Below are 18,826 nucleotides of genomic sequence, written 5' to 3' on the forward strand. Positions count from 1 at the left end.
TTGTCCCACTTTTCAGACTTAGATTCCTTGCTGTTATTGCAAATCCACCAGTCTATGGCTGAATCCAGCCTGTAGAGCACTTCTCTTCTCAGCCTTTCATTGCCCGTATCAATGTTTATTCCTGCTGGGATATTGGCAGCTGTTAAGTGTGAACTATACTATACTAACTTTTTAAAAAGGTGTGCACAACGGTCATTACAAGAGCCTTGGATCACCTGCCTGTTAAATTTTGACTACCTGTTCCGAAATGGCAAGTTACCTTTCTTCTCAGAGCCATCCACAGGGACAGCCAAAAAAGTCAAGATGGCAGCTGCAACTGTGTGATTGAAGCCCTGATCCTGCAATGCATGTAAAAGAAAAAGATGGGTATTTGATGACACTATTACAGCTTCCATCTTGACTTTTTTGTCACATATGCATAGTCCATAGACGCCCTTGTCTATATGTTGCCAAGAGAACATGGACGTCTCCAAGTAGCCACCAAAAGTCAAGCTTAATTTGAAAGAAGATATTTACCCTGTTACCAAATAATAATAGTAATGATGATAATAATATAATAACAACAACAACAACAACAATAATAGAACTTTGTAGGCTTTAGATTCAAGTATGAAGCACATGATCTTTCTATGCCTGACCATCTCTTTTAATGGCAAGGATTCATAAAGAATATGTAAGCAGTCCGGAGACATGGCAACATAAATCACCATTTTAATCCAATATTTTCAGAACGTTCTTAATCAAAACCACATGGAAAGCACCCACTGATGTTGATAAATATTGGCTTTGAAATTACCTCACAGAATCCAAGCTATAGTACTGATATAAAGGCAGAGAAGAATAAATGAGAGGAACTTGCTTAATGTGATTTATGGTGTAGATTATTTCAAGTACAGTAGAAAGGCAGAAGGAAGTGGCATTTTTCACAAAAATTATTTAGGAAAGGAGAATTTGTTTTAGAATTACTCTTCCCACATAACTCTCACCAACCCAAACCTTTCAAAAGCTGCCAGAAACATTAATCACCGTGTGGGTGTTGTGTCACAAAAGCTCTTCCATGTATAGAGGAGATCAGAAGTCCATGAGAATTAGTTCTAAGTAGCACCAAAAATAGAGCTCCCTTTTTCCCCCTCCCTGGACATTTGGGAAAACCTCTCCAATCCAGTGAGATGTACAAAGGGCACATTGGTCAGAGATGCTCCTCTTTAGGAATGTCAGGGGTGGTTGTTGATCACAATGCGCAATGACATAGTGATGGACATAACTTCATGACCCCCCTCCCCATTCCTTATGCTCATCCATTTGGACCAGCTGGGTGATATTTCTGGAGTTTAGTCTTTGGCAGAGGTTCATGACATCCTGGAATATCTGAGTTTGTTCACAAATGAGATAAATCAGCAGAGTCATTGCTTCTACCGTCCACCACCATCAGACGTCAAAAAAGAGCCAATCCCGAATGAGGTTAGTTTCCAAAGCCCAAACTCAGCTCTCTCGGTCTCTAATTCTGTTAGTAAGTTTCCTTGTTAGTGACTGATAGTGTCTTCCAGCATAATCCAACCATTACTCTGCTGATATTATTGTACCAGAGACAGACTTTCTATCAACAATGGCTGGACAAGGCTCTATAAGTCCCTTGGGAAGGAGAGCATTTATTTCTCCTCAAAACCTGTGGCCAGCTTCCTCTCCCTGTGATGCCCCTGATCTACCTTGTCCAGTGTAAAATATCAGATCAGGAATAAACAATGTGTGGCTCTCTCTTCCATCACTCCTCCCCATTGCCTGTTCACACTAGGCTTCATGAGAGCTGACCGTTACCATCTTAGATGGATCGTCCCAAATACTATGGGGATGCAATTACTGCCTTTGATCCATCATAAATACAGCGTGTGCTGGTCTTCTGGCCTAAATTCACAATGATATTTCATATTTTATTATGCCCATGCCTAAGCCACAATTCTTGGGAGAGACATTAAAGCCCGAAAAGGCATTTCTGAGAGTAGGCAAATGAATAACGCTAATAACGTGTTGGCCATTAGGAAGCTGAGGAGATGACCTACAAGAGCAGTTCTTTGGATAGAGTTCCCTTTTGGGGAAGAAGCAGCTTTGCTACATGTTCTGTGCCTGCTGATGTCTTAGGCCTCTTTATCAATATAATTGAAACCAAATTTTCTTTAGAGCCACTTCAGCAGCCACTAAAGGACTAATTATGTGAGCTCCCTGTGGGAACACTATTTCATTCTAGGATTAGGCTAGGGAATAGAAACAGCACTGCCTCTTCTGGGTCACAGAGCTATTCCTAAGAGAGGAAGGAAAAAAGCTGGTCTGGGGTGGGCCATTTTAACTATTTGGTTTATGGCACATGCCAACTGGCCAGCAACGTATACTGGCACGCTAGTCCAGCTATGCTACTTCATTTAGAGAAAGACCTGGAAAGGGAGAAGCACAAGAGAGAGAGACATGCAGCGCCAACCTGAAATCAACATCTTGGGAAGTTACTGATTTGGGCTTAAGGGAAATTATGAAATATACTTCTCACAGTGGAAAGTTGTAAAGTTAGACCCTTTGTCATGTGTAGTTAGGCAACTGGGATGACAATAACTAATGAAATATTTTTTTAAAGAAATCTCTTCTGGATTGTATATCTTCCACTCAGAATCCCAAGCTTTAACGAGTCTGTAGACTTTCAGGGACTCCAGTCTACATTCTGGGGAAGCCACATCTCTACCAAGAGACTGACAGGCTGCAGAAGAGAACAGAGAAATAGAAATCAAAGGCACTTTCCAGATAACCAATAGCTGGTTTTCCCCAGCACTGGCATGGTCCGTTCTCCTGCTATATGATGCTGTCATCCAGGGAGAATCTTTCCCTAGTTTTGGGCCCCAGTTCCATTCCCTCCCCTTCAGTACAGCCACTTTTTCCTTCCATGCCTCGTTCCATAGCCATTTCTACTTCACCAAACCCTCAGACTCATTTCTGCACCATCTCCTGAGTCGTCTCACTGCTGCCACCAGACCCTCTTCAGGAGCTGTCCAGCACTTCTCTAGCTGACAAGTGAGTAAAATTGACATCGAACCTCTACAACTATACCTACATTTGTGCAGTATGTATGCTGGAGCTCTGGGGAAGGAGCATGTGCCAATTAATAAGGAACTACCTGTCCCAAAGCTCCAACATACGTTCTGCAGATTTACTACAGCACTTCCTTCTCTGTGCTCCGTGAAGTTAATTTGCTCAGCTCCAGAAAAGCTACGGAAGAATAAATACCTGAACTAGGGACCATAGTCTACGGTGGCAAAAATCAGCATCCTCTTTCCTCTTTCCCTTGCCCAAACTCCTTCTACAGTTAATCACTGCTGCAAATAACAGCTTTTTTTTTCTTAAAAGAAAAAGATACCTCTCTTAACTGACTACCACTTCACATCTATTCTCAGTCATCCTAGCCTGAAATGCATCTTTCTTGCCCAGACCTGATTTATTTCTAAAAGCTGAATATGGGAAGCTTGTTGGTATTCCTCGGCAGTGTTCACACAGTGGCCCAATTTTCAAAACAATCCATCAAATGGTCTTGGTTTCTATTTTTCCGAAGGGTTGTTGGTCGGAGAACTGAGCAATTGGAGCCATGCAGCTCAGAGACAATGGACAAATGTGCACCCTGTAGGAAGATGCAGCAAACCATCACTTAGTTTTCACTTCCTTAATCTTCTTAGTGTGGTATAGATTGCATTAACCCCAAAGCAACCTTGAAAGCTGGATCAAGTCACGATAAACTTGATAGTAGCATATTAAGACAACGCTTCTGGCATTCTTCCTTCAGAATAAACAACCTTGAATCATCAGTTTGGTAGCTGGAAAAACTGCCCTTCTTGACGTTTGCTGGATAAATGTTGCAATATTTGTTATGGTATTATGACAAAACCTAATTGTATCTTTGCAGAATTACAGTGATGCACGCAAACATGATTTACATTATGGCTGTAATTCTGTATTAACTTAGGCATTTGCCCTATGAATACTGGGGCAGACTTTTTAAGAAAAGTTGTACAAGGTTTACTTTGTTTTACCATCTGGTTCAAACTACAGCTTGCCCAAACTGTAACTAAATATTATGGAGGACGCCTGCCACTACATATCTCCTCCTCAGAAAAATAATATGATGTGACAGTCAAGCATTCTGCATTTCTCTATTTCTTCAAACAGCAGCCAATGAATTGGAATGGTGGAATCTGGCAATATCACATTATACCCTTCTTTTTTCTATTATTGGAGGACAGGGCAGTAGGGAGAAAGACATGTGGCTTTGCTAGCAGGCATATTTTTGCATCGCATTTTGCCAGAGATAGTGCAAGGGGTGCTATGAATATTTGAAAGCATAGAGTTTAATTTAAACATTCGTCATGTACATGGCTTTTCACAAGTGCCCTGGATGAGTTTCATCAGTCTTTACCAGTCTTTCTTCCTATCCTCCAAGATTGGATGACAAGTCTGATTATTATCACCCAGCCTGGGCACAGACCAACATAAATGGAAATTCAGGTTGGGGAAGACAGCATGGATGGAAGTGGCCAGCCTCACCTGAACTGTGCAATAGGCAATATGCTACCAACTGGAGGTTTCACAGAATGAGTCCTGGACCTTCTGTGCATCAATGTGAAGATTTCTCAGTTGACAAAAGCCCTGGTGCGTCTCCTGGAACAGGAGTGGGTGAAGAAGATATGAAGAAAACAGGAACCATCTCCTTTACTTATGCATCCTGTCCTCTTCCCAAACTTACACCCTGAACATCTTGCCTGGCTCTTCAGTTGCACAATATTTTTAACTGCCCAGAGTCCCCCGATGGGAGGAGATGGGTGGAGATAAATTGGATAAATAAATAAAATAAATAAATTTATTTATTTATTCAGTTGGCATCTTGCCTTTCATTCAGGAGCTCAAGACAGCATAGAAAGTGCCCCCTTCTCCCTTCCTTCCCCACAACAAAAGCCCAAAGTTCTCCAAGGATTTTCTGTGGCTGAGTGGGGGGGGGGGTCTAGAACGTGGGTCTCCCCAGTGCCAGTGCAATACCTTAATCATGATACACATTGACTCTCGGTTGCTTCCCTCGCTTTATTACTATGGCTAACAGCCCCCATACATGGCAAAGACACATTCCACATTGCCCAGACCTCTGAATGTGATGGATCTGCCCTGAATGTTCTCCAGACAGACAAGCTTAGCTGAAACATTAAAAATGAAACAGTGGATTTTTCTCCTTTTTTGTCAATCAATCAAACCTTTATTGGCATTATAAAAGCAATAAAATACAAAAGGCACTAACATATCATGAGAGTAACAAAGAAAGAGCAATACTCATTGAAAAATCTGATTACATTTCCTTTTAAGTACTTCCTCTAGGAATCTGGCAACAGTTTGGGTGGTTTCAGATACAGCATCACTCAGTAGATATTGGCAAGATGATACAGTATCTACAACATTTAACAGGTATTTACTCTCTAAAGGTTTTAAGAGTAATTTATGCCGAAGAGACACAAATAAGTGGCAGTCAAAGATGATGTGATGAATTGTATCTGGACTGCCACAGAGACAGACCTGTCATGGATGGGAATGAGTTTGTACCTTCCAAAGAGTACCTCGGAAGGGAAAGCATTTACTCTGGCCAGAAAGAAGATCCTACACTGAGATGGTACCATGAGATCATGTAAATAATGCACCATCAGATGATTTTCTATGCCAAATGTAGCAGGCAAACAGACACGAGGTTGAGCTGGTCTGAGTTTATGATATTCTAAGTCCAAAAATCTCTGTTTAATAATACTAAATAGATAGGTTTCATCCGAGAGATATAAATCCTCAATTGCAATCCTGATTTGCCTGGGCTTGGACATAATATGTCGAGTCCAAAGCGAAGCATAGTTATATTTTTGAAGATATAATAACAGACTTTGAGCAGGGTGATCTGGCTGCAACATCGGTCACCAGGGTTGATTCGGCTGATCTCTTTTTTTGTCATTTGATTAGTAGTAACAAAAACCTGGATCCCCAGACTTACAGCTTCTTTTTAAATCTAAACACCTAATGGTGTAGCATCTTAATATGTTTTGATTCCTTGAGGGACCTCTTCTGTCATATCAATAGCTTTCACCGTGTCTTTCTAAATGGATAGGCACAACGTACCTTGACAACAGGGGCATCTTCAGGCAGAGGTTGGAGCAAAGTCAAGATTGCATGCAATGCACATAAAATAGGGACAAGCCTTTGAATGTGTGTTTGCAGCTGCCATCTTGACTTTTTGACGCATCCCTGCCCCCCCTTTCAGATGTCCTTGCTCGGCAATCTAGAGACTTAGTCACACTGATAGAGTGAAAGCATCAGGATGAGCAACCAATACATTTTAAGCTTTACTGCACTGTGTTGGAGACAGCCACTGCATGGCTAGCAATTTTTTTGTCCATAGGCCCCCTATAGTTTAGCTAGAAGCTGTATTGTGACATGGATTTCCTATAAAATGCTTCATGCCACTAATGAAGTGGACAAAAGTTTATGCCACAACACATTGGTAAGGTTTTTTTGTTTTTTGTTTTTAAACAAAAGCTGCTCTTTGTTGTCTCTGCAGCAGCAAACTAGCACATCTACCCTTCTGGGAGTTAACAAAAGAGTAAAGGTGTCAGCACTTTGATTTCTCCTTTGGGAGAATCAGAGTCAGAGAAGAAGGAGTGGAGGGAAGGAGTACAGCTAGCGGATGGCAGGAGGATAAATGACCATGTAACCAGATCAGTGACATACTTAGCAGCTGTATTCACACAACCTCCTCAACTTGGGTTAGATTTTTTGTTTGTGTATGATCGAGCCTGTGGTGCAAAGCTAATGGCTTTAGTTAGATCACTGTCTCTCAACCTTGGCAACTTGAAGATGTGTGGACTTCAACTCCCAGAATTCCCCAGCCAGCATGGCTGGCTGGGGAATTCTGGGAGTTGAAGTCCACACATCTTCAAGTTGCCAAGGTTGAGAAACACTGAGTTAGATTAAGCTTCAAAGTACTGTGTAAATCTAAAAAGCTAATTAGCTAAGTAACTGGCTAAGCTATTGGTAGCATCTTATAGAATTTCAAATTTATATATTGTTTTTGGTTATCTGTCATAACGTTAAACTGACTGGTTAGATGAAGGAAATATTGACTTTCTGGTATCTTCAGAGTGTTCACTCAACCCCTTACACAGGACTGTATCTTATTCTCTTCATAGCTTCAATAATACTTGCTAGAGCTCTTAATGGAGCCATTTCAGATTTATATCCTGGCAAACCACAGAGAAACAGAGTTATTTAATTCTGACAAGCCATATCACTGAACTGGAGTTTATCCCTTGGGGTATAATGAAGTTATAAATAGTTGGTCATCCTCCTCACCCCACAGCCTGTCCTCTGCCACAATCTTCCATATAAAAAATACTTTAAGAGGCCTCCTTCAGCTAGCAAGGAAGACATCTTTGCATGCAATGATTCAGTGTTTCATTGCTGAGTGCAATTATAAACATTACGGTGCAAACACAGAGGAGTTATTGAACAGTCACACTGTTCTAAGTACTTACTAATTACATTACATGCAGTACAAGGGCAGGCCAGATTGAGTCCCAGTAAGAATAGCCATGGCCTGTGGCATCCATCTAAATTAAAAACCATCTCAAAAATGATAACCTTACGTAGCTGCACGCCTTGGAACAGCTGTGGAAGAATTAGAATTCAGTGAAATGATACAGGAATGCATTTTCATCACCAGGTCCTGGCAGAAAGAAATCTGAGTTACAGACTAACCACTAGGATTTCTTAAAAGCTGAAGTCCTATCAAGGCTGAATGGCTGAGGAGGAAAATGAAGAATTTCTATCTTTTCCCCAATAAGGTCCTTCTCATTTGCTCACCTAGAACATAATGCAGGAAGTTTTTTCTTCCCTGCAGTCATGAAGCTCTAATGCGGACACCTGCAACTGTGTTCCTGTATTCCTTTTCTATTCCGATCCTGGCTCCTGATTCAAATTAAAATGATGTGCAGATTTTGTTTGCATTGTATTTTCCCCAAGTGCACATTTTATGTTTACAAGGAAATGGAAGGAAAAATGTGGGAAGGAAAAGAATGTACTAGGGAATCCTACATGGGTAAGAATTTAAGCCTTATGCATCACAAGTCCCCCTTCATTGAACTGTGTTCTAGGATGTAACTCATCTATGTGGTTTCATTGAAATCAAGTAAGAGCTGTCAAGGTCAAGCTGCTTCTTAAGTTCTAAATTCTGTTTCTGGAGGGCGATTTTTCCAAGCCGTTTATCTTGGTCCTCTGACACCCGATTCACTCAGTTGGTGCAAGACACACCTTTCAAGTTCTCCTCCTATCATTTCCCCCCACAATATTCCATTTTTCCCCAGACTGTGTGTATGAAGTGTCTTCAGATTATTGTAGATGCTACCGAGTGCCACTTGTTTCAAGCTTTATGGAATTTTTTTGCTAGTTGGAGAGCTTTTAATGGATGGGTGGAAAGACATGAGAGCTTGCATCCCATAATGCACAGACAGCCATACTTCCTTTTCATGCTACCAGGGATTACAAGAGAGGGGAAGGAAGAATGGACATCTATCTAAAACCTAAAATACAATACCAAAATTGTAAAATACAATACTGGTTAAGGCAATGTACAACTAAGAATATAAACAAAAAGTGCTATTCATTAGAGTCGTGCAGTGCTTTGGTTTCTATTCCAAAAAGTGCTTTGGATGTGCAGGTATGTCCACAACTTCTTAAAGGGGCTGGAGCTTTCCCCAGCAGCCGTACAATCCTACAAAAAGACACAGTTGTTTTAGGGCGGTGTTTCTCAACCTTGGCAACTTTAAAGTGGGTGGACTTCAACTCCCAGAATTCCCCAACCAGCTCTGCTGGAGTCACTAAGGTTGAGAAACCCTGCTTTAGGGAATGGCAAACAAGTACATTTGCACCCCAGACTCTGACAAGTATCTTGTCAGAATCAAATCCAAGGTGCTGCACAGACTTACTCTTTATATTTTAGTACACTAATGATCTCTTTTCTATGCTGGCCAGGACCCAGGGACCTTAAGATCTTGGTTGCTGGAGTATGAAGAGAGAGTTTAGAACCTATGATAAAATGCTGGTTTAGCTTACCTTTTTGAGAACTGTACTTGTAAGTTGAAGCAGAGAAAGTAATTACCAAACTGGAAACACCAGGGTTGAGCAGGTAGAAAATAGATAATTAACTATGGTTTGAACAATCAAAACAGATTTAGTTTATAGTTTAGTATAGAAAACACTGCATACTCTGGAATAGCACTGTGTGCCTTCTGGTTTGGTAAAATAAAGGTGCACAATATTTTTTTTCTCGGTTCAATCATGTCTGATTCTCAGAGACTGCCTGGACAAGTCCCTGCTGTTTTCTTGGCAAGGTTTTTCAGACGTGGTTTGCCATTGCCTGCTTCCTAGGGCTGAGAGAGCAGGGTTGCAACTAGGGAGGGGCAAGCAGGGCATGTGCCCTGGGCGCTGTGCTGGGGAGGCACCAAAATGAGCACCGGGGGGCACCAAAATGGGTGTGGAATCCATGTTTGCCCTGGGTGACAGAGACCCTAGTTGTGGGCCTGTGAGAGAAAGTGACTGGCCCAAGGTCAATGTTATGGAATGTGACTCTGAAGCGGGAGGTGATGTGGTGGATTTCAGTAATGCTTCTGGTTCTCAGGAAGGAGGGAGCACATTCCAAGGAGGGGACCAAGATAAGAGAAAACACAGTCCAGGGATGGAACGTGGGAAGACTAAGAGGTTCAGACTAGCCCTGCCCTGGAGCCTTCCCAGGTTATTTCCCCTGAGGTTAGGAAGAGTAGCTTTAGTCTGGCAAGGTTCTGTCTATACGGTGCAAACAGATAAAGAACTGAAGTTTGGCTGGATTGATTCTCTGAAGTTCTTGCACTGGACCTGACAGTCACCCAGCTGGCTTTGTGCCTAAGGTGGGTCTAGAACTCATGGTCTCCCAATTTCTAGCCTGGCACCTTAACCGCCACACCAAACTGGGTCTTGTACAATGTTTAACAAAGGCTAAATATTGGGAAGTAGGATAGAAAATAGAGCAAGAAAAGCAATTTGCCATTAAAGAAGAAACTGGATTCCTCAATAGGGCTGTGGAAAGATTCAAGGGCAGTGCCTCAAAAGTTTTTCCCAGCTGTCTGTGCGTATATCAGCTGGGGCTTATATACTGATGAAGTGAAGCTGCTTTGCACAGGTAAAGACACCCAAAGCAAACCACACCCGCAAGAGCACTTGTGAAGGGCCTGTTGCAAATGCTTTCCAAGACCCACAGTACACTAGGGTGAGTAGAATCGCACAGATGGGGGAGCCCATGCATTCAACGGAATTATTACATGGAACCTCAGGTGCTTCCCCACGTTCCCAAAATAGATATGTATAAATAGGCTCCTTGAAAACTGTTACGGATTTTTCAGAGGCAGAGACAGCAGACATGAACTGAACTAGACATGAACCTGACAGACTGTCAGCCTGCTGTGGAACAACAGATTGGCTCTTACCCAGCAGAGGAAGACACTTCTGCTAATGAGCAACATCCGGCACAGGCAGCTAATCACTCCGGAGTGAGATGTAGGTAGACGCTGGCTAAATGCTAAGCCCAGTGCGATGGAATGTGAGGGTGACCTTGGAAGGTAGGGCGGGGGGGAGGAGATGCCACCTAGGGAACAATCAGATAAAAGAGAAAGGAGCCCGCAACAGAGTAATGGCCAGAGGAAGAAATGTAGGAAAGAACCGCCCTAACTACTCAGATGGGAAGCAGGGAGAGCAGGAGACTTGTACTTTCAGACTTGCTAGATTCTGTTAATGTAGCTTTACAGTAAATTAGAATTAGCTCATCTAGTTGTGTTACCTGTCTGGTTTACCTGGGAGGGCTGACACCCAAAAACAAGGTGACAAATGACAGGAGCAAAGCAAAGACAGTCCTTCCATTGTGTAGAAAGAAAGACACAGTAGCCAACTTCCCAAACTTTCTAGAAGAGGGATGGTCTTTGACACTTATCAGTTTCACTGTCTATTGACCAACGTTCCAACTGTTGGGTTCTTAAATTTACTATGGTTTCTGGCCCTTGGGATGGGCATATTTTGCATTCATGTTGCCTCCTGTGAGCTCTTCCCTTCGATTAATATAGCTTTGCTCCTGGACTGCCTTCCCTGACACTTATGATGAGGTCCCCTTGACGTGTACATCTGATATGGCTTTTGATGGAGACTTGACCTTTTTTAGGTTACTGCTAAAGCTTTCCTCTATCTCTGGGTTGATCAATGGCTACTGGTTTTTCCTGTTCTCACCCCACTTCTAATTTGGCTGCCTGCTTTGGTTTTGAACCATGGACTGCCATGTTGACTTCCTTCTCTCGATGAAATATGATAATCCTTTATATCTACAATTTCATATACATATGAAAATTGCACATACATATGCATGAGGAGCCCTGATATGTATAATTCTGTATGTAAAACGTTTTGTTAGTGGTGGTCTAATGCATTGCTTCTTCCTTTTTAAAAGCTATCTTTAATTTTTGCTCTGTTTTATTAAATAAAGTGAAAACAACCCTTCCTGTTGCTTTATGTCATGATTTTCATAGAATCATAGAATTGGAAGAGATCTTGGAGATCTCCTAGTCCAACCCCTAGCCCAGGGCAGGAAACCTCAGAACACTGGGTGTTCAGCCTTTGGGGGAAAACCTTCAGTGATAGAACACCCACAACTTCAAGAGGCCAGCTGTTTTAATCATTCTCGCAGTCCGGAAATTCCTCCTTATTTTGAGTTTGGAACTCCCTCAGTAAAGTTTCCATTCCTAGGTTCTTGTCCTACTTTCAGCCACCGTGGACAACGAATCCACTAACTCTTCCCTGTGAAGATTGGTCTCCTGTCTCCCTTCATCCTTCTCTTCGTAGGCAAAACATACCCAGTCCCTTTAACTGTTCTTCATAGGATTTAGCTTCCAAGCCTCTTACTTAACTCTTTGGTAATGAACTATAAAACCATTATAGGAGATCAGATGAGGAGATCACTTTGCAATGTCATCTGCAAAGTTGCTGTATTTGCAGCAGCAGCCTTGGCAGTTGGAACTTCTTAAAGATTAACTCATTACACTATTGTGACAATTTGATTTACCTGTTCTTTATATTGGTGCCATACAGCACATCTTGCTTAGTTATGTTTATTATGGCTTTCAGTAAAGTGGACACACTTGACACTTAATAACATTGCACATTCAGGAATAAATCAGTTCCAATACTGATGACACTAGCAGCGTTATGCACTGCCTTCTTGTCCAGATAAGGAACAGACTGAATCAAGAAACCTGATTGCTAAAATAAATGCAATGCCCAGAGGAGAACACTGCCACCCCTATCTGCAGCTAAGAATATTAGACAGCCAATTATTATTTTGCCTAGGAGATCCGGATAGAATGGAAATAAAAATATGTGGGCTAAAATAGCATAAAGGTTGGATGGAAAATGCCAAGGATAGGTCGCAGTAAAATGTTACATGCTTCATATCGCAGCTGAATTGACTGAATTGAAATTCTTAACTTCTTATTTAATATTGATCAAGTAATATTTGGCTAGTAATGGCCAAATCTAAGAATGCTTGAACATGTACACTCAGTTTTTATGTAGGGTCAATACAGGGAAAAGTGTGGGTTTGTACTATACATAAATTCTATGGAATATCAGAAATTGTGGAACTGTCAAAAATTATATAGTAATGTTAGCAATCCATGCAGGAGTTTGGGAAACTAGGCCATATTTTAACATTCCATTTACATTCTAAAAATAATACCTACCTAGACCAGAATCATGGATAATTAAAGTAGCTGACAGCAGATGTCAATGGAGATGACTGTGTGGTTACCTGCAAAATACAGTTTTGGATGCTACAAATTATGGAGGGCTCTCTTTTCAGGCACAAGAGCAGCATCTGGATCTGCACATTCTCACACACCTGCACACAGACAAAGCTGCCTAGCCCCACTCTCCTCCAGCACCCTGTTGAAAATCACTGCTTCTCTATCACCATGAGCAGCCGATTTCTCCGTTTGTTACAAATGGTTCAAGAATGTGTGTGTGCTGTCTCCTCTATTTATTAATGAAACAGCTCTTTCACAGGCAGCTTCCTTTATGCCAGTCATAATCCTATTTACTTTGGTCAGCTATCACCAGAGTTTTCAAACCAGGATGGGGACTGAAGGAGAAAAAAATGCCTTTAGGTAACAAGATAGTAATTAGGAAGTCAAGTGAACTCAACCTCCATGGCAATGGAGGCTGAGGCTGGAATGTCAGCCCTTCAGGTAGACCAGACTAGGAAAGCAATGCCATGTAGGTCAGCACTACTTCTATTGTGCAGCTCTAGCAACAGAATCTTGCAAGTCTGAAGGTGCTTCCCTTCCCTCCTTTTATATTTGTGTGAACTAGGGAGGGTCTTGCCTAAGATGTTTACTCATGTTACATTCTTGCCCCAGACTCAGGCCCCTTTTATCTGACCATTGCCTTGCTAGCAGCTCTTCCTTCTGTCCTTCAGGGCCATTCCCTCTCCCCTCTACATGGAGTGAAACCCCAGGTTGTCTGCAATGGAAACAGGTCTTGTTGCTTTTCAGCAGCTCTGGATCAATCAAATCATAGAGAGAGACCTTCACTGCAAGAGGAACAAGGGGATTCCTCAGATGCTTAGATAATTTACTGAAATAAGATGGGTAAACAAGACAGTTATACAACAAGGAGCCTCAGCAGGAAGCAGCACCTAGCCAGCCTTGTCTGATTGTGGAAGCTAACTAGGTTTGACCCAGGTTAGCAGTTAGATGGGGATCCCACGGAATGCAAAGAGAATAGAATAGGCTCAGCTAGGAAGTTGAAAAACTGCCCCCCCAAAAGGGAGTGTCCGATCACTTTCTTGCCCCCCCCCTTTCTGTTTCCTACCTTTCCCCTTTTTCTTTCAATTTCACTTTCTTTCATCTTTAGATCGCTCATCTTTTCTTTTTCAGTAAAAATCAAATAGTTGACAAGCAATCCAAAGCAAGGGAAAACGCACAACATCAGCACTATTGGCTGGGAGAAGGCTTTGGATGGCATAGCAAGGAACATTTATTATTTCAAAGCACTAAAAGAATGAAACCAACCTTTATACATTTGACACAATCCTTTCCATCTCTTCTCTTTCAACAGACAAATCTTCAGGATCTGCATTTATCATTCTGCATTTCAAAACACTGTTGAAATGTTAGACTTGTTTCTAGTGTCATTGCATTTCCTGCTATTCTCACCTAGCTTTTTGTCCGTGTGTGTTTATGTATCAAATGATCCCCAACCACAATAGTTTTGAATTCTGGGAGATATCATTCCAACATAGCTTCAGGACACCAGACTGAGAAGGGACTCAATAATCTCTTCAATTCAGGCCACTTTCAGGTTTTCAGGTCTGTACTCATCCTCTTCTACCTCATCATCATCAAGGATGGGACAGGAGAATCAAACAAGAAAAAGTAAGATAGAATTTAAGGGTTTCTTTTTAAAGGCTGCATTCAAGGCTATCCTTCAGCTTGAAATCCAAGTCAAATGTCCTTTTTAATCCCTCTCCATTTGCTTTTAACAAATTGGAAGAACATTTCCAATTAATGTGTTTTATTTTTCCTTTGAAGAACTGCAGAATTAACCATCTTACCACTTACACTCTTGTCTTTTATTTCTTAAACATTTTCTTTCCAAGATATGGTGGAAGTGCAGAATCCAGACTTAATGTTCCATAAGGTTGAACATCCCTACCCTACTATTTAAGACTGCAGGTAGGACCAAATGATCTTCAGTTATGAAAATTCCATTTGCCCAGAAAATAAAGTACCAGGGGAAAAGCTTTCAGCCTTGATCTTCCCCTTAACATATTCATTCTCTACATGTGGGGAGATATTGGATTGAAGTAGGCCCTTTCCTTCTTTTCCTACCAGTTTCATGAGGTCTAGTCCTTGTGTTGGCTTACCATTTTGGTGAGAAACTAAGGTGTTGAGGAGGCAAACAATAGTGATTTTTGAAAGAGCATCTTGGATATCTACCCTTCTTGCTTTTACAGATAATGAAAGTTTTGCAACTTGACAGCATGGCTGTCCATGATCAATCACCTGAGCTTGCTCAACAGGTCAGGGAATACTGCTGAAGTTACCTCAAGGCAACGCTTTAAATCAACCTGTCTTTTGTCACATGGAAACTTTCACTGATGAATGGCACCCCATTCTTGAAAAATGAGAGAGAAAGCTGGAAAGTGCAAAAAGATACTCAAGCAGATTAAATAATTAATCATTCCATAATTCAGAAGGTCCACTTCCTTGGCTAGTAGCTTCCTACTGGGTTTGAATAAATTTCTAACAAAATACTAAGCACAGATGGGCATAGACAATATCATGCTGTTGGGGATAAGCAATAGCAACTTGGAAATCACACCATTTAATGAGATGTAATCTGCATAATTGTATTTTTGTGGGGGGGGTCTGTCTTGCAAGTAATGAGGACTCTAGGGCACAGTTTAATATTTATTCTATTACTGTAAAATACTATTTAATTTCCCATCCCCTGTTGTTTTTGAGTAGTACTTTTAAATGCAATGCAGAGACATTTTTGACAGTTACTGATGGGTGAGATGCTTCACTTGACAGCATCTTTCAGGAATGATCCAGGCCCTCTTGAGAAGACATCTGTAGCAATTCCTCCTCAAAATTTTCCCACAACAACCCTCTGACTTTGGCTCTCTCAGAGTCACCCCATGAGCTTCCATGGCTTAGGGGGAACTTGAAACAGGGTCTTCCAAATCCTAGTGCAAAGCCTGAATTACTGCATTCAACTATATTGTATTACATCTGCATTTTCCATGTTGGTCAAAGGTCTTTTCTGGTGACTTATTATGACCAACTTAAACTGTATTTTGCAGGTAAAACCAGTATTGACTTGGATATCATGACTGATACATATCTGGTCAACGTAACTTTGACTTCTCTTTATCTATTTACATGCAGTACAGGTTATTGTACTGATGTTATTTAGAATATTTTCTGTGTGATCATTGCCTTCCCTCGATTTTCCAAAATTGCCCTTTCCCCAGCAAACTCCTTGGCATCATTGGTTTAATAAGGGATTTTCTCGTTAAACGTTGGTCATGTGTAAGACTCATCTTGCATAGCTACTCCTTGTACTTCAGGATTGGCACCAAGTTCAATATTTACAATTTTGGGGCAGGACGATTGAAAGTAATTTCCTTTCTATTTTTCTGAAGGGAGAACTCCTTGGCAGAAGGTCCAAACAAATAAGTTAGAGGTATCTGGCTCTGTGTGACTGGGGGCAGTCTATTATATGTATATTTTACTGGGGATCCTTTGGAAGAAAGGGTCTGCCAGTGAAATTATTTTAAATTACCAGCCCTCCCAGTTTGTAACACTCCTCCACTTCAATAAACGTGCCTGTGAGAGAGACTTGTAAATGTATGCGATTTTACATATGTACGGATTCATCTTTTAGAAGTCACAGTCAAAAAGAGCAACACTGGGGGAAAAAAGATTATGTCATTTAAATGTATAACTGCTACCTAAAATTAATTGCCCAGAAAATAAGATTCCATACTTATAAAATTTACTGATCCTCTATCTGCAACCATCATTTCTCATATACAAAAACTACTAACAGTCTCAGAAATACACAAGTAAACATGCCCACATGTACACAATTCCCCTCCCTCGTTCCATCTGAAATAGTCACAATGAAGAAAAGAAAGACAGGATGAAGAGAGGAAGGGTAACTGTTTTAGGAAGGAAAGGAAAGAGAAAGGGAAAACAAAAGTAAGTGGAGATAAGATGTAATTGTATGCGAGAAAGACCTTGAGAGATGGGGCAAAGAGATGCTGCCTAGAGAACGGTCAGATAAGAGGGGGCATAGCCCACAGCTGCAAAATGAGCAGAGAAAAAGGCTCAGGAGATAGCGGGAGATTTGTACTTTCAGATTTGCAAGATTCTGTTAACGTAGCCTTACAACAAAGTAGAATTAGCTCATCTGGTCATGTTTCCTGCCTGGTCTACCTGGGAAGGCTGACATAAGGAGAAGGAAAGGCTGGGGCAGAAGAGAAAGTAATGAAGGAAGAACCTCTGTCACATAGAGGGCTAAAATTCACCAGGGAAGCAGCTCCTAAAGAAAGGCTGTTGTTTAGGCTAACCTTCAAAGGCACCCACAGTTTGCAGCCATTTGCCTCTCTACCTCTTTGCCGGTTTCCTATTTTTTCTCAGCAAATGTAAGAATCTTCCCAACACCACCAATTCACAGATAATTAACTGGGCCAAAACTCTTCTTGAGCATATACAGCATGGTAAATATGAAGCTAATCAGAAGCTAATTGCCTGAAAATGTGGAGTTTGCTGCCACCAGCAATGAATCTAATGCTCCCCCCCCCCCAATTTTTATTCTTCATCAGGATCCAAAGAAACTAGTTTACTTTAAAATCAGTGTCTAAAACAGCCTAAACTGCCCCAAATCCAGTGGGGACAGCAATGTATTTACAAGCTTAGGCTATTCAATCACTCACATTAGTTCCCAAATATGCTAATGTATAGTAATACTGTACATTATTTAGCTTCATCCCAATCAGAATATATTAACATACTGTAGTTTATCTAAGGTTGCCTTTGGTAAGTGTTCTAAGGCTCCAGCTGGTTCAGAATATTACTGTGGGTTGAGTCTTGTTCCATGGCACATAGGAGTTTACCGCTATGTCACAGCAGAATTTTCAGTCAGAATTCAGAATTGCTGGTGATTAAGCAATATAGCAAAAACAAAGCCACATATGGTTGCCTAACTGGGCTATTTAAAAAGTTTTATGATTCTTATGGACATGCTCAGGCTAAGACATGCAGAAGACACCCTTTCTGTAGCGCTCTGTGCTGGAGGCAAGCTGGTCTTGGAACTCCCTTGTATGGGAGATCATGCACACGTCCTTTCATTTACTCTTCTGCTATCAGGCAAAAATGTTTTGATTGAGGGAAGTCTTTGGCACACGAGTTGGATAGAGGCTAGATGTTTTATTAATGTGCTTTTAATGATGCTTTAATGAAATTTTAACTGGGTTTTTACATTTTAAAAAGCAACTATACCTTGAGCATCAGCCTTTGGTGGAAAGCTGTATAGGCATGTGCATTTATGCATATGTATCCCTCATTATGGTCCTAGTAACTTGGATTTATACATCACAGTGAGTTTTAGAAAACAGCTGCATGTAAATAGGTACGTGTAAAACCTCCTTTCTCTAAAGATGAAACATTCCAGCTAACTCTGAATATTCCATTCCACCTCCAGATCACACTGATCTGGCCAGTCCAGAGGTGGTCCAGCATTTTTCCAGAAACGTATAATTTGCAACAGGAAGTGTTTCCCACCCATGGAACAGCAGATCAACATGGTCTGGAGTTCTCCGAAATGTTCTGTCTCTATTTTGCTCGTTTATGTTCAACTTTCCTGTAAATTAAAACCATTAACTGGATACATAGTCTCAAACCATGAAAATGAGAAAATAAAATGTTGAGTTTTGACTATGTAGGACAGCAGATGTAAGAGGTGGCCTTTGGTGAGACTTTTGGTAGATTAAATTAAATTCATTCTTAAGCAAGGATGCCAAACATGGTACTTAAAACTAAAACTAAAATAAATTGCCAACAGCAGCCACCATAACTTAGCATAGCATGAAATAATAAAGTTCCATCTCAGGACGCTCAGCAGTAAATAAAAATTGTTC

This window comes from Candoia aspera, chromosome 7 (assembly GCF_035149785.1).
Source record: "Candoia aspera isolate rCanAsp1 chromosome 7, rCanAsp1.hap2, whole genome shotgun sequence".
Lineage (NCBI taxonomy): Eukaryota > Metazoa > Chordata > Lepidosauria > Squamata > Boidae > Candoia > Candoia aspera.